General features: G+C 43.0%; 1 protein-coding gene across 1 annotated transcript in view; it reads left to right on the forward strand.

Moving 5' to 3' along the window:
* Positions 1 to 24,836, forward strand: part of C7 (complement C7) — a 643,094-nt gene that overhangs the window by 339,362 nt on the left and 278,896 nt on the right. The window lies entirely within an intron of this gene.

The following is a 24,836-nucleotide window of genomic DNA, read 5'->3' on the forward strand; positions in this document are numbered from 1 at the left end:
CTGGTAGGGTGACTAGATACTCGGTCACCTTTCTTACGCGTAATGAATATAAAACCATATTATCCTCGCCTGGGACTGGATCATAGCCACATTCGGTAAGGGCTTTTCTTATTTCTGCAACAGACTGATATCTGGGCGTACGCTGTGACGCTTGTGCATGTAATTCGGCTAACGTTAAACGCTTGTGTGGCGGCGGGGTTCCAGGAGGACCTCCTCCTGCGGCCCCTAAACTAGAATCGTCGACTGATACTCTTCGTGCTGGCAGAGTGGGAAATTTAAATGCAGGCTGGACTTGTATGGCGGGCTGGACCGGGGGTACCGTAGCAGGTACTCCGGTGTCTGGAGGAGCGGGAAGTGCCTGATTTACAGGGACTGGCGGAGCAGGAACAGGATTTGCATATTCCGGGACTGTGTCGTCCAAATAGGACGAAATGAAAATATCAGCTGCGGTCGGTTTGTGACGTAGCTTAGTCGGAACTAGTGGTAGCGGAAAATTACTGGATGCCTCCGGGGTCGCTTTTGGCAAGCCCTCGGCAAGAAGAGGATACATACCCTTAATGAGGGCATGCCTCTGTCTGTCTGACTGTTCGGTTTTGACTCGTTCACCTATCTCGATTAATTCTTTTTCTTGTGCTCGTTCTAAAGATTCTCTACTTAATTCAGACTTTCTGATTTCTTTTTCGGTTCTTTTATGAGATTCTTTGCGCCATAACTCGATGGCATCTTTCTGTGACTGTCTGGCTTTCTTTTTCCATAATGCTTCTTCTACTCGCATGATGCACTCGGCATCCCATGTACCCGATACGGGCCATCTATACTTTTCTTCTAACTGTTTGGTATACTCTACCCATAAATCTAGATATAATATGGCACTTATGCCATGCTTCTGATACATAAAATGACCTGGACTGTCCCTAGGCGGGACAGGAACTGCTGCTTCTAGCAGACCTTTTCTGGTTTTTAACTGACGCAGTCTTGAAAAGAGTGGCATGACTGAACTATAATCTGGACACAATACAATATACAATAAACACGATAATTACTTCGCACTCATTCCACGACATTAAAATACATGAAGAACATTTAAAATAACAGTTCGAACAGAATACTACCTGGAATACTGAAAACAGAATACATGAATTTTCTCGAGAACAGAACTGACTGGAACAGAAACTAGATGCACTGCTAAAACAGTACGAAACTTACCGGTCTCATAAAGAGACACGTCAGGACCCGCATCCACCGAAGTGGACACTTCGTTTGTGGGTCTGTGTACCACCAACCCACGGACCAGAGTCAATTAGATTGACCCTGTCTAGATACTACCCCAGCAATGGTACTCACCGGGCAGCAAGAACGGAAGGCCTCAGACTGGACTGGACTGCTTCGACGCCGGACGGACGAACTTCGGACTTCTGTTACGGGTGGGCCTCCGGATACCTCGGACCTTGGACTCTCGGCTTGGGCTCTGGTCGGGACTCGCCGCGTTCCTCCACCGCCTCGTCTGGATGCTGGACCGCCACCTCCGTCTCCTCCGTGGGCCTGAGGGATACTTGAAGCAGAAATATCTGCACGTGCACGGTATGGTTCCGTCACGGCTGCAGAGGGTCAGGGGGCCGGCGTGGCTTCACCGGCGCGTGGGGAAAGGGCAAGTCCCTGTTCGGGCGCCATTATGTGGTATATAAATAAATAATACCGGATCTAGGTTTGTCTAGGCATAGCAATAACAGATAGCTCAATAAATAAGAGTCAAGATTCGAGGTAGTAGGAGTTTTGCAGGTTTAATACAGCATAAAGGACAGGAACAGGACAACCTGCAGGAATAGAATGACAAGGCCGGACAGCTGCCCGGGACAGGATCTGGAATGAGCGCGCTCTGGGAAAAGGGATCGGCGAAAGGGAATAAGGAAGGAATACTTTTTAATAACAATACACAAGCATATATATGAAAACAGTTGCATTACAGTACATAGGATAGGCGGAGCAGTGGGTGTGGTCAATAGCAGTCGCGAAAGATAAGAGTAGAAGTGGGTGTAACAGAGGCGTATACATAGACATGTGATGTAAACGTAACAGAATGTGTCATAAATGGGGTGGAGACATGGAGGGGGCTACCTAAGGAGCCGGGACCTCTAACCTAATGGTGCGCGCAAACTGGCAATGACGTGTTACTAGGAGAAGCTGGGGGCTACGAACTCTGTGCTAGGAGCAGAGACTGAAGTCTGGAGAGTCAGGGCGACATGTACCTAAACAGTATCTGGTATCTGATGTTTAGAGAACATGTTGATAGAATCCAAAAGTTATCGGGGTAAAGGCTAACAGACTCTAAGACTGGAGCATGCATTATTCTACATGTAGTGCGTGATGAGGAATATTAGATGACCATTAATACAGTATTTTCTCTTACATGGAGACAATGACGGAAACTATTGATGCAGTTCAGTAGCTTAGGAATGCAGAGAAGGAGGACTGAACTGATAACTAGAATCATAACATATTCTTGGCAGACTCAGAGGCAGAGCCAGGCTGAGCCGGGCACTGTGAGGCAGGAAGTAAGTGAAGGGTCAGGAACACAGGTGGGGGCTGTATCGCTCCTAAGCGAGGCTCAGGAGACAGGAGCTGAAATCTGGTGTCCGGGCCCTTTTGAGGCCTAGAAACGGGGACTTTACAATGAAATAACGTGCACACTGAGAAACGTGGCAACGTAACTTTACATAGGCCGAATATTCGTAGTATTCACGAGAACGGGAAACTGGCATACTAGAAATGGACACAACTGTAATTGCGTCTTTAATCGAACATGGGGAATACATATGCATATTAATCATGCACACATAACATATGATGGAGGACGCGTAGGGACACAGAACATGGCAAAATTTACTTTTCCACACCTTCTTGATTTCTCTGTTGATGGATCGGACTTGCTTGTTATTTCGTCTACTTGGTCTGGTTCTTCATTTATTGTCTTAAGGCGATAACATTAGGCCAAGTATCACATTTTCTGAGTCTTTTAGCTGGCACTGTGCTTTTATTTTCTTTGAATGTCCTTTTGTTTTCATTAATTTGTGGCACACCTTGATTCTTCTCGGCTTCAGATTCCCTCTCTATCTGACTTGGTCCAGGGCTTATGACTTCTGCTGTTTCTGCCTTGATAGTCAGCCAACTCTTTGCAGTACTCCAATACCAAATCATCAGATCTATTTAACAGTTTGTGTCCTGGTACACATGCTTGCCTCATTACCCTTCCCATGAGTATCTCATAGGGAATCAAGCCTGTATTTTTGTCTGGAATGCTTCTGAGTCCCATCAGGACAAGAAGTAAAGCATCAGGCCACTCCAATGGGGTGGATGGGGGTGGATTCACACATTTTTCCCTGTCTTGATTTTATTGTGCCATTCAGTTGTTCTGCCACTCCAGAAGCCTCTGGGCGCTATGCAGAGTGCAGTTTTTGCTCAATTTTGAATGCTTCACAAATTAATTTAATTATTTCATTATTAAAATGAGACCCTCGGTCTGATTTAATCGTTACTGGAAAACCGAACCTAGGAATGAGTTCCCTCAACAGGAGTTTGGCCACAGTTAAACTGTCATTTCTCCTGGTCGGGTAAGTCTCCACCCACTTGGAGAATAAACACATAATAACAAGGACATATTTAGTCCTCGACAAGCAGGTAACTGAAGAAAATCAACTTGGAGTCTTATAAATTGACCCTCTGCTTTTCCAATTTTTCCGGGGCAAACTACAGTTTTTCTTCCTGGATTCATTTGTTGACAAATTAAACATCTCTGGCAAAGACTTTCTGCTACATTCCTGAACCTCGCTTTAAACCAATCCTGTCTTGTAAAGTCTTATAATTGCATCTCTACCTATGTGTGTATCTCCATGGTACATCCTAGCCATGGGTGCAAGCATACAGTCAGGTAAAACGGGTCTCCTCTCTAAGTAAACTATGACACCATCATCAGTTCTTCTCTGACACCCTATTTTCTCCAATTCTTCCTTTTCTTTGGGTTCTGCTTCATTTTGTAAATCTCTAACTTCTTCCCATGTTCCTATGCCCCCTAGAAGCATAAGTTGGCAGCTGATTCCACATGCATTGATTTACTTGTTTGTATTTGGCACAATGTTGGGCAACTTGGTCAGCATAACGATTACCAGCTGTCACTTTGTCATTTCCAAATTGGTGAGCAGCACACCTGACCACAGCCACTTCTTTTGGTAACTGAATTGCTTCAATTAATTCTTTTACAAAATGTCCATTTCTAATAGGGGTTCCTGAAGAAGTAATGAAATCCCTTTGCATCCAAAGCTGGCCAAAATCATGCACAACCCCGTAACCATACTGACTGTCAGTGTATATGGTCACTCTCCAATTTTTCCCAATTTTGCAAGCTTTGATTAAAGCTATCAATTTGGCTATTTGTGCAGACTTGACTCCTGACAAAATAGGATGCTTCGACTATTCCAGCCAATGTACACACAGCATACGCAGCACTCAAACCTCCTTCCTCATGATGCCTACATGAGCAATTTACAAACAGCTCATGTTCTGGATTAATTCAAGGTTCTTCCTGTATGTCTGGACGTGGTTTGGTACTGTCTTCAGTGAGGTCGAAACAATCATGTTAGACTTCCTCCTTTACCTCTTCAAAATGTGAATTAGGTAACAGGGTTGCAGGATTTAGAAGACTACATCTGTCTATTGTCACATTTTCTGCACCTAGAATAATTCTCTCATAGTTAGTCAGCCGACTAGGAGTTAGGTATTGAGTGCGTGTTAGCAAAATCACTACCGCATGTGGGACATACACTGTCACAGGGTGTCCCATTACAATGGATTCACTTTGTTCTGCACTCATGCAAGTAGCAGCTACAGATTTTAAACATCCTGGTAATGCAGATGCCACTGGTCCAAAGTGGCAGAGAAATATTCCACAGGACGTTGCATTAGGCCATGTGTCTGTGTTAGAATTGAGAGAGTGCAATTGTCTCTTGCATCACAGAATAATGCAAACTCTTTGGAATAATCTGGCATACATAATACAGGTGCTTCGCACAGACAGTTGCGTAATTTCACAGAGGCTGTCATGCTTTCATTATCCCATTCTACAGGGTCTCTTGCTCGTTTCTTTGTCAGTTGTATCAATGGCTTAGCTAGGACTGCAAATCCCACAATCCACTGCGTGCAGTAACCTACAACTCCGAGAAACATCCTGATTTCTTTCTGTGTCTGAGGTACTTTCATGTTTCCGATCAATTTAATTCTTTCTCAAGTCACTCTTCTGGCCCCTCTTTCTTTTTGGTGTCCCAAATATCTGACTGAATTGGTGCAAAATTGTAACTTTTCAGGTGACACCTTATGTCCTCTTTCAGCTAAATGATTCAGTAATGTAATTGAATCGACAATGCAGTAATTTTTAGTTTTGGACGCAACTAATAAGTCGGCAATATACTGCACCAAGACAGACTCTCTGGGCAGTACCAGAGATTCAAGAAATTTTTTCAAAATCTGGTTAAAGATCGATGGACTTTCTGTGTATCCTTGAGGAACACGATTCCAAACGTAAACACGCTTGTCAAATTAAAAAGAAAATAAAAATTTACTGTCTGGATGTAATGGAATGGAGAAGAAGGCATGGCATAAATCATTACGGTGAACCATCCTGCGCTCCATAGTATTTGATACAGAATTACTGCAGATTTGGTACTACTGGGCAACATGGGAAAACAATTTAATTTATTTTTCTCAGATCCTATACTACCCTATATTTGCCGTTTGGTTTCTTAATGCCAAATATAGATGAATTACAAGGACTGCTCATTATTTATTTTAATATGCCTTGTTCAACCAAACGTTCAATTTCTGCTGCAACACCTGCTTATGGGCTCATTTTGTATTGTCATGTATTTGGGTAAACTGCTCCTTCTTTCACTGTCACTTTTACTGGGTCGACGTTTGCCATTAATCCTACTTCCTTTCCAGTAAAATCCCACACATTAGGGTTTACGGTATTTTGAATTTCTTCTGGTAAATCTTTTAGGGTCATCTTTTTTATTTCAGTTCCTTGCTTAGCTAAGATCATTTTATACACTCCGTCTTCATCAGGAGTTTAAATTGCAACACCCTCCGTTGTGCAAAATATTTACACAATAAATCCCTACCTAACAGGTTTACAGGGCTCGAGTCACAGACTACAAACGTATGCATCTCTTTAAAATTGCCAATACATACCTTCATTGGTTCTGTGATATGGGTCCTAATCTGTTTATTTGAATCGCCCACTACTTGGATCGCTTCTCCCGAGAGGGGTAGGTTTGGGATGTCTGCTGTTCTCACAGTAGAGCGGGTAGCACCAGTATCCAGCAAGAAGGTGATGTCCTTTCCCTTAACCTTGCCATCAATGTAAGGACCTGACTGATCTACCGGTAAGGATGCGCCAAGTACACACTCCTTTCCCCCCCTCTCAGGCACTGTCAACAAGTCTCCTCTTCAAAAAATGTGTCCTGCAAAAAAAACTGTGGTGTTACCGTATTTTTCTTACCACTTCCCTCCTGAAATCCGGTGTCCACACTGTATTTGGCTTGACCCACAAAATTTGGCATACGGGCAGGTGGCAATTGATTCTGTATTACCTGTTGTGGTTGCCTCATTGACACCTCTTTCTGCGTCTGCGGATTTAAATTTTGAGTTTGGAGATTAATATTCTGTATTAGTTCACACTCATTTTTCCAATTGTGAAAAGGTGCCATCTTTATTGCATTGGTATGCCCCCACTTTTTTCTGAACTGCTGATGTGCTTTCACTGAGTGTGCCTTGGGCTCCTGCCATCCAGGCACCCAGGGCCTGTGTTCCTTCCCTAAAACTGTGTTGAAACTAAAACCCAATTGGCATCTTAGGGGCCCTGTACCCGGACATCCACACACTGCCTTTGCAGGCTGAGTGTCTGAGTACAGAACTAAACAAACAGTTGACATGGCACACATCCCTGTGTGCCATGCCCACAAACCCACTGCCCTGGCATACATCAGTCACCCCTCTAGTTGTGTGCCCTATGCCAGTGGTGTGGGCACAGGTGCATGAGCCCTGTGCCCCTACAATACCCAGGGCCATTCCTGGGCACTGTAAGTGCAGTGATGCCATTAAGAGTATATGGTGCTGGGAGGTCGTCATTACGAACTCCACAGCACCATTATGGCTACACTGAAGACTGACAAGTTTGGTATCAAACTTCTAAGCACATTAAACCCACACTGATGCCAGTGTGGGATTTAATGTAATATGCACCACAGAGGGCCTCTTAAAGATACCCCCTGAAACCTAACCTACAATCCACGTCTGGTCTGAGTGGCTGCCGAGGCTGCCACACAGCAGACATGTTGCTGGACCCCTGGGTGGAGAGCCCCCCGCTCTCCTGGGCCTGCAACAATGCACATCCTGGGCGAGGTGCTAGGTCTCCTCCCCCAGGATGGGCAGGGGAAGCTTCAAAGGCATGCCGCCTCTGTGAGCTTCTGCAGACCAATAGCTGTACTCAGAAACTGGCCCCCATCAGTTCTAACCCCCACTCTGGTGGGAAGACTGGCGGGAAACCCTATGTCAGGAAGGGGGGTGTGCCAGCATGTGCCAACCCCACCCCTCAGGTGGAAGAGGCGAGGTGAAGCACGACCCCGGGCTCTGGCCATCTTGAAGATGGGGAGCCGTGCCCAATCACAGCTAGGCTCCTGCCCCCTCCCACAGGAGAGGAGCAGGCTAGGGGGTGTACCGACCCCTGGACAGGGACCTATTGGTCCCTGCCCTTGCCCTACCTGTTACACCCCTAAATTTAGTATTTAGGGGCACCCTGAACCTTTTTTCCTCAGATCCCGATAAGAAAAGAAGAAAGAAGATCAAGAAGAAGAAGACCCGCCATGCAGCTGCTGACAACAGGACGAGACCCACTGACTTGGCCACAGCCCTACCGGCCTGTCAATCCTGGAACCTGCTCTTGCTTAATTTCGGTGACTCCTTACGGACAGCAACCTTGGGACACCCGGAGGACCTGACTGCCTTGACCCGCTTAAAGACTGGGACTCCCATAAGCAGAGGCTCTACTTCAACAACCACACCCTGGTGCCAGCCAGGAAGCTCAAGACCTGCCCACTCTGCACCCGCAGAGCCCGGCCCATGCCCGAGTGATCCAAGACCCTGAGGACGTCCCCCCGGCGACTGGGACCCGAAGTCCAGTACCCAAAGACCCTCCTTGACAAACCAGACGACGCCTGCAGCCTCAAGAACCAGAGACCCCCACAACTGCGACCAGCCCAGGGTGAGATTCCTGACACCAAAAGACAGCTCTGCACCTGGCTCCCTGCAGCCCCTGGGGCCTGCCTTTGGGGTACCTACCTCTTCTGCAAGATCCCAACTTACCTCTCGAAGTGGTGGTCGCACCTGAAGAATCACCGTCCCCGAGTCTGCAGCCTTTGTTTCCTCTTTACTTCTCCCATTGAATAACATTGAGTGCCCGAAGGCTCAAAAGCACCCTGCAGCCAGCCGCCCGAGTGCCTCTGACTGTGCAACCTGAGCAAGTGACCAGGAGCCCAGCTCCCACAGCCGCGTCGCCTGCTAGCCAGCAGCCACCAACTGGAGGCCCCCCTGCCCCTCATTGGATAACATTGGGCCTACCTACCTCTGCACCCGGCTGCCTCTGTGCCGCTGAGGGTGAACCAACTGTACCTACCTGACCCTGGGAGACCCCTGATTCTATGCCCAGAACCCTAACTTAACCAGTCTAGTACTCACCTGGAAACCGGTAACTCACTTACCTGCCATTGGATAACATTAACTGGTTTGACTCGAAAAATCTTCTAAGTGTGAAGTTTTGAAAACTTAAATATTCCCATAAAATCAACCGAATTCCGAAGTACTCACCTGTGATCAGGGGAGAAGCCAGTACTGCATCCTGTAGCGCAGTACTGAACCTCAAAAGTAATCCTAGCCCGGTTTACTAGTAACTTGAATTTTCTCCATAGGAATCCATTTTGTACTTTTCTGTGAAATTTCTTCTAAATGTCTACTTTTGAAAACTTTGAATATTCTTTAAAAATCATACCAAATACTGAAACGTAATTACTTACCTGTTTTATGTTGAGACCCCAGTGCTGGACCCATTGGATAACATTGCCAGATTTTCAAAAGTTTCTAAGTGTGAACTTTTAAAATAGCTTTATATTCCTTAAAAATCACTGCCATAACTAAAACGATTTTACTAAACTGTTTTCAGCTTAAATCCCAGGACTGAATTTAGGATCCAATCCTGGAACTACCAGAGTAATCTAAAAAGTAATCAGCTGTATTTATATAGAAAAACCCATTGAGCTCAATGCTAAATTGTGTTTAGGATTGTGTTGCCTACTGCAACCTCTGTACCTATAGTGTTTACAAAGTTTATTGCCTTTTTGCAAAGTACTCATCTGAGACCTCTCATATTGAGAACAGTATATTTTGATACCTGTTGGTTCTAAAAATAAAAAATTACATCTTTGATATAAAAACAATTAGCCTGCAGTTCAGTCTTTCAGTGTTTGAAACCTTTTGCTGACTGAGGCCTAGATGTAGGTAAATGTGAATTACCGATTCATAAATACCGAATTTTACCGATTCGGTATTCATGAATCGGTAATTCAAATGTAGGTAGAAATTCGGTAACAAATACCGAATCGGTATGATTCGGTATTTACCGATTCGGTATTTGCCATTGATTCCTATGGGCCTTGAAGCCCATAGGATTCAATGGCAGTTACCGATTCGGTAATTACCGAATTGATAAAAATACTGAATTTACAAGGGGGACAGGTCACTTCGACACCCTGTTGCACCCCTGTAACTGGCTTGTGCGCCATGTGGCACACATACATGCCCTACCTGTGCATGTACATGGCACAGGTGTACATGCACAGATGTGCATGTACACAAGAATTTGTTATTTACCATGCAATTGGATTGCATGGTAAATAACGAATTCTAAAGGCCCTGTAGCACTGTTAGAAGTGCTACCTACATAGGAAAATACAGATTCGGTAATTTTACCAATTGGTAATTTTACCGATTTGGTAAAATTACCGATTCTGTAAAATTACCGAATCTGTATGTTTTCTGTGCCCCTACATGCCAATGTCAAAATACCGGTCGGAAACGGCCGAAAATCGGTATTTTAGACCGATTCCGACCGGTATTTTGACACCTACATCTGGCCCTGAGTGTGTACAACAAATGCTTTACACTGTCCTCTGGTACTGCCTTACTGCTCGACCAAGCTACCACTTTCCAATTTCTTTCTTCTATTATCAATTTCATCCCCACAGTATTTTGCATACTTGAGGACTTATTTCATCTATGGGTTTTGCCTGCCAACATAATTTATAATCTTTAATCATTTGCGATATCTCTGGTTTTAAACCAGACACAAAACGATACATAAAATATGTCATGTCCTTATTATCAATGTTTTCTAACCCACTATACGGTTTAAATACCTGTAAAAGGTGTTTAGAATATTTATGTACAGATTCATCTTTATCTTGGGTCGTTCTGTCTATTTTTGTCCAATCTGTCTCTTTTGGGGGAACCTTTCCCTTTAAATATGTTATTACCTGATGGTATTTTTTCATCACTTCATCTGATGGAGTTCCTGTCTTTGCATCTCTTGGGTACTCATTATTAGGCCAATCTACTGAAATTTTACATTCGGTCCATAAATCAGCAGGAAAAACTTTGTCAAATAAACCAACTAAATCTTTTAACAGTACTTTCAAAACTTCCACAAACCTTTCAACTTGCCTATACCATTTTACTGGTTTTTCTCTAAACTTTAGGAAGTCATTTGTGAATGATAAAATATCCTGTCGGGACCATGGGACATGTACATAACTCCTCCTGGAACTTTTCTCATTGGACACAACCTTTCAAGCTTTTCTGTTTCTTTCATTACCTATTTAGAAGTCATTCGATTTGCCTATGCTTCTTCCTTTTTCTTTGTCCATCTTGCTTTCCACCTATCTAAGTCTCCCCATTTCTGTAATAATGACAACAATTCCTTTATCTGCAATTATCTGCAATTTCCTTCCTGACACATTCATGTTCTCTAAATCTTTGTCAGAAAATTCTGCCTTATACGGTTTTCACAATATTTTTGATTTGCCTATGTCAATTCCCATTTCCGAGGCCAAATTGATTAATTTCTCATGAAATATTTTAGTATTTCGGGTGATGCTTCTGCATATGAATAACAACTCTTCTTCAGTAAAATAATTCAATCTTTCTAGCCCTACATTTCCAGCTACCATTTCGTCCAATTCTACCCTTAATTTAAAAATGTCTAATACTTTTGGCTGTGATTTTGGCTTCTCTATATGTCGTGTCCATCTTTCTATCTCTTCTGGGGTTACTACAGTGGCACTTCTTGTTCCTGTGGTTGTTTCAATCTGTACCTCTCTAGAGCATCCTGGGGTAACTTTCCTGATTGAATCACTTATTGGTTCTCTTATAGGCAAATCTATTAAGGAAATTACTGATTCACACTCACTTGCCTGGTCGTCAACTATTATATTTTCTTTTCTAGTTTGTATAATTGGTGTAGTCCGAACAGGAGTTTTAGGGCTAGGTTGCTTATCTCCATATAAGGCATATGTCTTCAATTTATGAGGCGCAACCCCCAGGGGGGGCGTGGAGTAATTGTAAGGGGGTCGCGCATTCACCTGCCTCACTGCTGCCTCAAATTCAAAACGTTTACCTTTTGTTTTGAATTCAAAATAATTACATCTCAGAAGCCTCTCTGATTGGAGGACAGGGCAAAATAAGCCAATCATAATGTGGCTACGTCTTTAATGCCTGCCCTCCAATCAGAGACTGCAGCATGCACACCAGGAAATGCCCGCGAACTTTGTCCATAAAGATAGACCAGCACCTCCGTAATGTAGGCTGTATTTTCACGGAGTTCTGCACCGTCATTGCTGCCTTTCACTGGATCCAGCTGTCTTTCTTGGCCCTCGCTGATTTCACCTCGTGTCCCTTTTTACAACACATCTTCGTAGCTCAGATCTCCTTCCCGGCTGGTTTCCAAGGCAACCTGAAGCTTCCAGGAATAATTAGGTAAGCCCCCCTCCTCATCCCCCATGCCCTGTCTTTTCAGCTGCAGACGACATACATTGAAACTATCATGCACGCACGCAAAGACACACACACAGATTCTTATCTGTTTCCTTGATTGAGCCATGTTGGGGGGGGGACAGGAAAACGGCTCCAGTTAAATTTTATGACTGTGGAATGGTGTTTATTTTCTGTGTTTTTGTTGCAGCAGTTTCATATTCATTTTTGTGACATTGAAATGTTTATTTTCCATGTTCTTTCCGTTTTTATTTTTGACGCAGCAGATTAATATGATGCCTTTGTCCAACTACAGTTGACACACTTTCCCCAAAAAAGCGATGGTTATTTGTTCATGTGTAAAGCATCCATGATTGCACCTTACTTGATGTGGTGGTTTTTATAGTACAAAAAACTTTATCACGAGTTGGAATCATTTAAAAGCGGTCTGGGAAGAGTTAATCTGAGGACATCATTTTTTTGTCAAAAAGTTCTAAATAGATTGAATATGTGCTCATGGAAACCTAAATAGCCTTCTGAATTTCAGCTGTGGTTAAAAACAGATAATTATGTCCTGCAAAGAAAGATATTGGTGCTATACACATTAGAAAAATTATGATATTTGTAATTACACAATTATGTTTATTCATGTGTTTTGCAAAGAAACAAGATTCCAAGACATGGAGTATTTTAAATTGTGTAGTTCAAATGTATTAAGAAAGCTTCTATAAATGACGAGCAATAGAAGTACTATTTGCGGTAATACAGCAAAACATAAGAATATGCCAGAACATTTAGTCAGCCATGTAGATACAACTTCAGTTTCAATGCATAAGTATCTTCTCATGAGTAAAATCATAGCATTAGTCAGCAAACGTGGCCAAGCACTCACTCTAAAAATGTCCATTTAGTTCATTCTTAACTTTTTCACACCTCTTTTACTATTCTGACCCCACCTCAACAAGCCTTTCTAAACCTTTCCCTCTGACTCTTCCCCCGCCGTCTCCCTTTTACCCATCCCAAGCCTCCTGCTACTGATGTGAGCTCCAAAACATCCCTCCACTATCCTTCTCAATCCAAATAACATAATACCATAACCACCACTCAAATTACTTTCCTTTTTCACTATACTAATTCACCACTAATCCTTTATGGGTTCTGGAGAAGCGTGCTACTTGCTGAAAAAGCGCTATGACAATATAAATAAAATTACAATAACATACAAAATCTTTGACACACTGCAGTAGTGAATGCTTTGTGGTTCTTCAGTTCATATAGAACACATCCCGCCATCTTGTTTGCAATGAGATTTTGTGCCCTAAACTAAGCACATGTGACTCAACGCTGAATGGTGCCTCCGCATATATGCTGTTGTCATTGTGGTATTGAATACCAATGTGTGCCTAAACTGCACTCTTGTGGCATAATTTTCCATGACTGGTCTATAAGTTTGTTAGCAATAAATCGTCATAAACCACCCAGGTACTGGGGAGGGGAGAAGGAGGAGACAATGGCGTGCGGTAAACAGCTACCTGTCTCATGTCAAGGACAGACTCTCACGGAATCGCTGTGTGTGCTAATTTGGAGACTACTCAGCTCCTCGCCAACTGCCTGTGTGATCTTGAATGATCTAGTTTACCTGTCTGTTAGATTACCGGCCTCTGGGTGCAATGAACTTCACCCACAAAAGAGAAACAACTGGTGTCTTTTGGCTTCCATCTCTAGACGAGTGTGTTTTGCTACCTTTCACAACCTCTCTTCTGACCCTCACCCTGCGAAGGCCTTTCCTAGACAAAGGCTCAGTTGAGCCAGTTTGACCGTGCAACATGTTGTCCTCCACCTGCACCAATTGCATGGGAACACATGTTTACAATGGGTGCCATTCTCCTTCCAGACACTAAGCCTCCCACTGTACTGAATGTCTGGCCTGCAAAGAAGAGCACTTCTAGGGGCACTAACATGAACAAGGTCATAGGTCACCTGCTAGGGACAGGAGATACACCGTAAGCATAGGTAGTCTTCTTCAAGATGACCTTTGTGTATAGCCCAAGCACACACATCACACGAGTATACCCCATGGTCGTTCTTTCACCACATGAACTTGATTATAGCCCAGGTTACTGACACCAGGGCAGCCAGCCTCCTAGCATTTTCTCGTGGCCTTCAGAAGTTACAGTTTACTTGGTCAAAATGATACCAAAAACTGAAACAAATAACAAAACCCCAAAAAATATCAGGTGAATTAGCATGACCCTGTGGCACAGCCAAATAAATCTGAACCATCCTTCTCTGCACATAACAAACACATAAGGGCAGTAATAATTGGGGGCAGTTTTGGTTGTCTATGATGATGAGTACCAAGTTCTGGAATTTTTTGTCGGAGGGGGTCCTTACGCCTAACATTTTTTGACAGGGGGTCTCGGCATCAAAACGTTTGAAGACCTCTGATATAAGGGAACAACAGGACCTATAGTTACTGGTGTCGTTAGGGCTTCCGGACTTGTATTCAGTTGGCTTATTTTCTAAATTAATTCACTTCTCTGTTTATTTATTGCTTCCTTTTCTTTCTTTTGTAGTACCTTTTCTATAGTAGTCTCATGTACAATCTGTGGACCCAAATGTGCTTTTAGGAATGGAGCACTAGGAGTAATTCTATTTGTCTCTTCCTGATAAGGTGGAGGATTTTTCATTATTAGGTCTTCAAGATAATCTTCTTCTAAATCCCCATTACCAGTCATAAAATGCCTTGTTTTCTCTGTACACTTACTTCCTGTCGGTTCTTCTGTGCTAAATACAGGATATAATCCTCCCACTATCATAAACTGTCTCCATTGTTTGTTCTGCTTATCTCTTGTTTCTCTGGGAAATCTGGGATAAAATTGACTTAAATTTCTGTCACATCGAGATCTGTCTCGTTCAAAAGTCTCAGTCTCCCACTCTTCTAAAGCTTCATCCTGCGTTAGTCTAGGTCTGGGTTCTAATTCATTCATGCGAGTTTGCAAATTGTGTAAAATTCTTACATTGAATGTTCCGTCTCTGGAAATGCTAATATCCCATCATATTTTGTGTACTCTATCCAATTCTCTAACCAAACAGTGTGGTAGCCCCTTTCTATCAGAATGTATGATGCAGGCGTTTTCTGAGGTGGAATAATAATGCCTTCTCTTGTTTTAACGGGCTTATCCTTTTTAAAATAATTCTTAATTTTCTGCATGAATGAAATTTTTCTCTTTTATCCGTACATGATGTTCGGTCTTCCTCTAATGTACTGTTCGTGGGCAAAACCTATATATCTTCTATCTGGACCAGTCCCTATTATAGTTGGATCAAAGCTCCACATATAATCACCACTATCTATTAACACTGAAAATCCTATTTTTGTAATTGAATCAATTGTTTATTTCTCAGAAATGCTTCTCCAATAACAGAGCATCTTTTATTTCAATGACCAATCAACATTTAATTTACAGTACACTTTAACCAATGCTTGTGCAGCTTTTCTGTGATGTGAGTTTCTCTCTCTGAACTCACCCCTCCTTTACAATATTACCTCAGCTACACACCAGCTGTTTTAACCAATCCCAGCGCGGCTCTCAGTGACGTCAGTGCAACACCCACAACTGACCCCTCCTTTGTAAGGTAATACGACAACTCAATTTTTTTCAAATCGTAATTACGTATTTTATTAATTAACAACATAAAAATATTCACCACTGTGCCTGATTGACTAAATTCAAAGAATAGACAATTTTCTTTCACAGCGAGTAAAACTTTTCCGTTTACCCTTCAGACTTACCCTTTCTAGGTGATATAAGACCAAAGTTTCACCAGCAAATTATTTTGCTGTCAATCACTCTCCTTTTTATACGAGAAAACAATCCTTAACTAGTGCTTCAAGTTTTACCTAACTATCTGCACTTACTTCAGCAAGGCCAGTAACCTCATTGCAGTGTGGTTTCCATGTACCACCGGCTATTCAATATACCCAGGGAATTCCAGACATCATGAAACAATACAAACGGGTTTTGGTTAATACATAAAATCAATAAAATATCAATACACAACTAACTACCTATCTTAACTAAACCCTAACCATACCTCTGCTACCAAAGTAATACTGATGGCACGTGATTACCAGCTCAGGTTATTTCTAAAACACCATACTCACCTTGGCCCATAAACATTCACACTATTGAACGAGTAATCTAATTTCCCAGCTTATCGGGATTTTACTCTCTTTATTATGATTTATAGCTGTATACCATGACTTACCAAATCCGTGTCACTTATTCTGTAATTCCTAGGGCTAATGGATCAAAAGGTGTTAGAATAATAGGTATAGAATAACATTTATTTTCTCATAAATAACCACAGACTTGGGAAAGTTTTAAACTCTTTATCTATGCAATACTTTGTGAGTCAGGCACCAAAACAGAGAGTCCAAAGACTTTTTAAGTAGGAAAATAATGATCAAAGAATAAATCTTTAGAGATTTAGTAACATTTCTGGACATTGGTACCTGGGAAGGGTGGAAAAAGGGAAACAGTACAAGGACATACCACACAGATTTATATTTACCTAGAATGGTGCGAGGACCAACCCCTGGCCAAGGGTTGGAAAGAAAGTCTCCCAACTAAACAGGAGCCAACAGGTCAGGACAGGTACAAGACAGGACAGGTAACCTCCGCTAAGTGTAACACCAGGTTCACACCCGTCTCTGCAGCTACTCTCATGCCCCTTCTCCCACAGCAATCTCCCGATTCTTCTTTCAGAGTGCCCGACCAGCCCTCTGAAGTCTGTGGCATCCACGATTCTTCTTCAGCATACGTTGGGACAGTGACTGGCCTGTGACAAGCTGGACAATCCAACTGACGAAGCCTACCTTAATTATACCATTTTCCAGGGCATGTTCCACCCCCCGATGTTGCAAATTCATGTATTCCCTTTATTTGATTGGTCAGAAAGATGGGGAGAGGTCATCACACCATACTAGTATGAAGTCATTTTCCCTTATTTTAATTAGGCTAGATTCCCTCCCATAATTGTATTTTCCCATTAATTTTATTTCACTCAACATTATTTCATTTCATTTCATATACAATGTAGATAGATAGATAGATACCAAGCTTTATTCGATTTCGATGCAAAATAATCATAAAAGCACATCATAAAAGTACATTAAAAGAGCTTCAGAACATTTCCCAAAGAGACAAAGGTATAATGCAGATCATTAATTCATTACAGGGTTATCAGATTCCTATATTTTATCACGCTTTTCAAGAAATTTGTTAAAATCCATATTGTAAATTCATTATCTAAAAATTGTAAGGCTAAAAACGCTGGTCGACATCTTCTAAAAGCAAGCTTCTTTAAAAGTGGAACCAGTCATTTTTTCCTTTTTAGGCTATAAAATGTACAGAAAAAAGCTACATGTATTGCTGTTGTTTGCTTGGATGTATTATCGCAAGGGCATAGTTGCATCACCCTTACCCAGTCATTCATATTTGGGAAACTCATTATGCGATGAAAAACGTCTCATCTATATCTTGTTAGCAACAGTCTGTCCTATTGGCCATGCACTAGGATAAGATAGGGTTGAATGTTCAGAGTTATTCCTATCATCTGCTGATGCAGTACTGTGGGCTTTACTATTTCATCTGTTAAACAACAGGATTCGATTAATGATAGGTATTTATGTTTCAGTTCTGTTCTGGACATCAAACTCATTGTGGTTGGCTCCTTGTAAAACTCAGGATATCCTAGGTCACAGAAAAAGTCCCTAACATATTTTAGCCATTTCAGTTTCAGCACATCGGTCATTCCCAGAGCATTGGTTAAAATATCCCTATTCAAATGGGTTTCCTCGGAGGTCCATATCCTATGCCAGAGCATAATTGGTTCTATTTTTATTAGGTCTGTTAAGAATGGAACCCCCAATTCCGAGTGACAAACATATGACGATACACTATTAGGGAGGGCCAGTATATATCTTAAAAACTGGTTCTCCACTGGTTGCAGCGCTTGAGTGTTAGTGTCTCCACAATCCCGCCCCATATATGGCTGTTGATGCACATTTTGGTCTGTAGATTTGTAATAGGGCTTGTGGGGGTCACACTCCTAATTTTTGGGAAAAACTTATTAGGGCTGCAGTGGTTTTCATGAAGGTGAGTTTTCTCGTCTGCACAGCCTGCGTCAATTTAGCTTTATTGTCAAATAAAATACCTAAGTAACTAAAACTGTTGATAAAATGTATTCTTTGACTGTCAATGAACATATCTCTGCATTTATTACTTCCTGAACCACATCTCATGATCAACGTTTTTGATGTGTTTACCCGAAGGCCTAGGTCGCGCATATAAGCAGCGCAACCGTCCAATAATCTTTGAAGGCCCACTTGGGTACGACACATTAAGACTGCATCATCTGCATACATTAATTCCGGTATGGGTCGCCCATTTATCAAAGGGTAGTCTTGTCCCGTCTTCATCAATGCTTGTTCTAGTCCATTTGTGTACAGATTAAAAAGGAAGGGAGCCAGCACACACCCTTGTCTAACCCCCCTCTTAATTGGGAACTGTACGGTACATTCTCCATAGAGGCCATATCGAACTCTAACATTGGCATTCTGATAGAGGTGTTTCAGGAAGGATATAATTGTTTATTCACCCCTAAATTCCGCTGTGCTCTGCCTCTCTTGAATTATGCGGTCAAAAGCTGCGCTTAAGTCAACAAACGCTAGGAATAGCCTTCCTTTTTTTAGACGAGAATATTTACCAATAAGAATGCTTAGGTTAAGGCTTTGTTCAACTGTTCCCAGGCCCTTGCGGAATCCATATTGTAGGTCCGATAATATTTTATTATCCTCAGCCCACTCTTGTAGTCTCTCTAAAACTACCCTCCCCGCTATTTTCGCAGAGGAGCCTAGCAAGGATATTGGTCGGTAACAAATGGGATCTTGTCTATTCCCCTTTTTAAAAATGGGGACTAAAATAGATTCCGACCATGTCATTATATGTTTAAGGGAACTGCTGGCCGTGATTACTTGTGTGAGTATAGGTCTCCATAATTCTATGTTACTTTGTATAAGTCTAGTGGGATCCCGTCTGGGCCGGGTGCCTAGCCTCCCTTGCTTGCCATATACGCCCTATTTACTTCATCCAAAATAATTTGGATATTGTTCTTAATTATCTGACATATTGGTGTTCTTTCTTCCCCTTCCTCATTTTGCATGACTACGGAGTTGGCTGCACTATTATCGTTAAAGATTTTCGAATAGTGCTTCACCCACTGCTTTCCGTGATTGCTATTTCAATAGTGGGAATATCCCCCGATTCCAAAAAGGGTGCCCTAACAGCCCGCCAGAAACCTGCCCCATCTTTGGACTCAATGGTATCATAGAAGGTCTGCCACAGCTCGTCTTTTAATATCCTTTTGCGATCTTTAATCGCTTTACTGTAAGCCTTTCTCGCTTCTTTTAGTGCCACATGATCTCTTGGGGAGCTATGTGATATGTTTTTCAGAGCAGAATATGCCTTTGTGCAGTTCGAGTCGAACCAGTTTTTAGGCTTTTTTGTGAGACTAGACTTTGATACCCATAGGGCATCATTAATTGATCTTGTAACTTGTTGGAAGGCGGTTAGGACTGTTTCATGTGTCGCGGTTTCATTTAAAATAGCTTCCATGGCTTGATTGCTGTTTACTATAATTTTCCGGATCGTTTCTAGTGGATCAGCCAGCAACCATTTCAAGGCAAAACCATTTTTTCTACTTATTTCCATATGTTGAGAGTGGTGGACAATTTTGTGGTTGTGCTCTACTTGAGGTGTTAGTAGTTTCAGGGAAATACTCAGGGGGTAGTGATCGCTGAGAATAATTTCATGCGTGTCGAATTTCTTCACCTTTAAGGCTGGGTTGGCAGAGATTAAAATGTAGTCTATTGTTGTGTGACAGCCTCTTCCGTTAAAGGTACTTTTAAAGGGCACTGGGTTAAGGCTTATCTCGTTTGCAAAACCAAGATCAAGACCACACATCCTTTCAGTTAAAATATTTCCATAATATGAGTGTAAGAAATGTGATACGCTTTCCTCGTCTTTGGTCAGTATGCCACATACATCTATCCCATTCCTAATGCACAAATTAATATTAAACCCCCCCCCCAAACAATCAAGGCGTTCTCTCCGCCATCACTTTGCACTGTTTTCAAAGCATTTAACAAACTTTCTAAAATTCCCCCAATTTTATCCGTCTGTGCATTGTTATAAAAATTTACCAGTACAACTCTTTCTTTCTTTCCAATATAAAGTCCCATTACTTGGTAATATGCCTCCTCATACCTAAGTACAATTTTCTTAATATTTAACATATTAGATATGAAGATTGTTAGTCCCCCCTTTGCCCTCCCGTGATTTCCTTGAACCACAGGCATGTGGTATGTTTGGTTTCCTTTCAAATGTAAGGGCTCTGTTAGCCATGTCTCTTGGAGACAAATGATTTGGAACTCCATTATAAATTCGAACCATATTGGATTTCCTATCTTAGTTTGAAGTCCTGCTATGTTCCAGAAAGCCTCTATTGTAAAATTGTCATTAGCAATTTTTGTTCCTTTTGTAGGATTTGCATCTGTCATGGTGGGGACAGGGGGGAGCCTTGGTGTTATAGTATGATATGTTCCTTCTTTTGAGGCATTAGCCTCTATTCTTTGTATTTGTGTGGGTACTACCCTGATTTTCTCTGGCACTACTTGACCATCTACAGTCTTTGGCAGAGAGGCCAGGGGGCATTTTGGCTCTGTCATGGGCTTAGAGTGGGTATTAGTTATTAATTGTGCAGTCGTTCCGTATACTACCCGATACTTTTTTCTTATTTGTAATATGGATGTGTTTGTCAGTCAGTCTTGTTTGTCTAGTTTGTTCAGGCTTCCAAACCTATTTTCTATGTCTATGTTGTACCTCCGGTGATTTTCCATTGGGCGAACTCTGTTTTTATTTAGGATTAAGTTCTTCCATCTAGATGGCAGTTTATAGAAATAACCTAAAGGCTCGACATTTATGTTTTGAGGGCTAGTAAAGGTGCTCCCTAGGTGCTCCAAGATTGTTCTCACCAAGCGTGTGGAGTCAAAACATAAAACCACACAATACCCTGTCAGGGCCTTTTGAGTTTTCACTACCCAGGGCGTTCTTCTGCCAATTTTAAATTCCGAGAACAATGCTCTGAGTAGTTCTGTCCTGGACCCTAACCAGTATAGGGATTTATTTCTTAAGGTCACCCAGGATTCGCTTTCTCGTGTTGGAAGCTGTAGGACATTTGTTAAAATCAGAGTATATGGGGTTGCCTCTGGGGGAAGATCTAATGTACAGGCAGTGTGTTCCTTTTTTGCCTGTGGATGGTATGTGAAATTGGCGCTTGAGTGACTATAATGCATAGGGGTTACGGTTGTTTTTCTCCCCTGCTGATTTCTCCATTCCTCCCCTTGGCCATTTTGTGGTTGATGTCCTGTGCTAGGGAAGATTTTTAACCCCCTTGTTCCCGTCTGTTTGTCCTGACTTACTGACTTAGTGTCTTCTCTTGTTCGATTGACTGGGGCATTGGTGACAGAATTAGTTATGTTTGATACCTCCTGTAGTCTAGTACTTATTTTATTTTGTGATCTAGATATTATAGGGGCCTCACTCTCTATAGTCTCCTGTTCTCTATGTGTGAGATACTTCTCCTGTAATTTCTCTAGAACTGACTCGAAATTTTTCAATCTTTCATCCATCTTTCCCAGTGATTCTGTCAGGGTGTTTTCTAGATCTTTTATTAGGTTGGAGACGTCTCTAGGGTCTCTTTAGGGATGATTTAGTGCTACTTGTTTGTCATTCTGGTCTACTTGTGTTACTCTTTTCCGCTTTGACGCCTTCCTATACTGTTTGGAACTAGAAGTTTTGTGTTCGACGGGATCCCCTTGTATAGCCTCTTTCCCTCCCTTTACTCCCCCCGGATTTTTTGCACGCTTAGAAGGGGGTTGGTATTCTTCTTCCTCCTCGTCACTAACCCACACCTGGTCAGATATATGTTGTACACAACCATTTGTAATGGGGATGGTGGGGATTATGGTAATAGATATTGTTTCTGTCCCAGATATTGCCTGGATATTCTCAGTTTGGTTTTCCCCTCTGGCTTCCACATTTAGGGGCCGATTAGGATGGCGGACGGACTTGCGTCCATCCGCCATCCCAGAGGTGGAGGGACCGTCCGCATGGACTGCGGAGGTCCCTCCGTGCAAATCAGGATGTGACCGCCACCCCGGCGGTCACATCCTGGATATTTAACATTGCGGCGGGTGCTGCTTCAAGCAGCACCCGCCGCAATGTTAAAAGTGCATGTGTAACATTTACATGCACAAAGCGGCAGGCACCGCGCGGTGCCTGCCGCTTTGTGCATGTAAATGCTGGGGGGTACCATAGGTACCCCCCCATGTGCACCCCCCACCCGCCTACGCCCTGGGGGCCCGCAACGGGCCCCCAAAAGCAAAAGTACACATGCTTTTCCACGGCGGAAAAACCGCCGCGGAAAAGCATGTTTACTAATGCTTCCTAATTTGGCTGGCGGTGTCTGATAGACACTGCCAGCCAAAGGAGAGCTTTTCCGCCGCGGTTGTAATCCGACCGCGGCGGAAAAGCAGCGGACAGAATCCAAGACCCACCAGCCATCGTAATGCGGCGGTGGGTCTTTGGTGACTCCGCAGAGGATTTTCCGCCTCCTCCGGGCCGGCGGTGGCTTCCGCCGGCCCGGAGGAGGCGGAAAATCCTCTATCATAATCGGCCCCATAGTCTCTATTCAACTGTGCTTATTTGTTTTTCTATTGCCCCATCAGGTAGTTCAATAATGAGGAATGGTGCTTTGTGGGCTTTTTAGAGTCCATCTTCCTACACAGTCCTTTGCTGGATTCTGCCTTTCTTTTCCCCATCCTGGCTAGTAGTAGATTCTTCAGACAAGCAAATGTCACATTGCTAGATGTATGTCTTACAATATTGGTATTGTTTATGATATTATAAAGCCTCCCGCAGGTTGACAGTTATTAACAAGTGGCAGCTTGGGTATTTAGAAAATGTCAAATGAAAGTTAAATAAGCTGTCACAGTGAGTTGACAGGCAAAGGTAGGGCACTGCCGTGTTAGGGTTGCCGTTTTGAGTACTCACCAGGCGGGCAAGATGTTGAAGACAAGGGTGGTGGCCCAGCCCGGCCTCTGACGGGCACGGATAGGCCCGCCCATGGACCGGGCACACCAGCGCGCGTCCCGCATCGCGGCAGCCCCGGCAGGATATTTAAGGCGCGGCTGGCACGAAGGCACTTGTTGGCAGCACCGCAATGGCACCAGAAACCGCAAGGGAGGGTGGGAGTTGAAGTCTTGATGTTCTCCCTGTCCGCTCCGCTATCCTTCCTCCTTGGCCCCCTGAGAGGGGCTTGACAACAGTGGCACCTTGTGGCAGCAAAGTCAGAGCATCCCACTCTGAGGGAGCCCCTGCAGGAAATTTAAAGCGCCAGCTGCCGTGAAGGCACTACTTGACGGCTGCGTGACCGCAGCAGAAACCGCAAGGGAGGGTTGGAGTTGAAGTCCTGATGTTCTCCCGGTCGGCTCTGCTATCCTTCCTCCTTGGCGCCCTGCGAGGGGCTTGACAACAGTGGCAGCTTGTGGCAGCAAAGTCAGAGCTTAGTACCTCAACGAAAATCAATGCTAGGATGTGCCGACTTGGAAAGGACCGTGCAAGTGTAACACAAACCAAAGGGGCTCCCCCTTAAATCCTCAGAAATCACTCTATGTCCATGTATTAACCATAAAAATATCGATTGGATTCTGTAAATCAATTATAAAGTCAAATTGAGCGACAAAATCAAATCAGAACTCTTCAATTGAATATCAAATGCTATTAAAGCGCCTAAGGGGAAACCTTTTCACTAAGTAGTGAAATAGCTCAAGTTCTCAAATAAACAGTATGTGTTCTGGTCCAGTGAAGTCTGCTGGAACAGTCCAATAATAGCTGGCAGGTATGATAAATCCTGCATGTGTAGGTCTTGACGAGCAGCGTCCAGATCTCTTCCGGTGTGTACAATGTATAACTTTTTCATTCAGTTTCTGTCCTTCTCTGGGTCATAAGGATATTTTCCCAAGCACATCGCGGGTAAGACGGGACTTGGCTGCCTTTCAATGACAGAGCTTCAAGGTTTTCAGTGTTCGAATGCGCACGCGCACCAATTTCAAGATGGAGGTTTGCGGCACCCTTCAGGCCCAAATACGAGCTATTAATAAAGTCAAAGAAAGACACATTAGAATACAAAATTAAATGAATGCACTGTATACCACGTATTTCTACACTAACCCCATTACTTTATTTTAGCTATTGCATTAATGGTTTAGCAGAACACACAAGTTTTAGTTTAAGCAAGAGCATATGCGTTAGTATGTGAAATTCTAAGTGGCCATCTTAGGCACTACTGCGCAGCTGCAAAGAATTCCCACCAAAAGCAAAGATACATCACACTACGTAGATGTAATAGATGCATGCGTAGAAGAGTTCCCGCTTTTTCGGCTGCCATTTTAGGACACTCGGGTTACTGGTTAGTAAAACACATATGCAAGTTTCCCCTACATAAATCAAATATCAAGTGGTGCAATTATTATAGCCTTATAGCCCGCCGTAGCGGGCTATACGGCTATTAAAAGCCCTCTGCAG

The sequence above is a fragment of the Lissotriton helveticus genome, chromosome 2_1 (assembly GCF_964261635.1).
Source record: "Lissotriton helveticus chromosome 2_1, aLisHel1.1, whole genome shotgun sequence".
In the NCBI taxonomy this organism is placed as follows: Eukaryota; Metazoa; Chordata; class Amphibia; order Caudata; family Salamandridae; genus Lissotriton; species Lissotriton helveticus.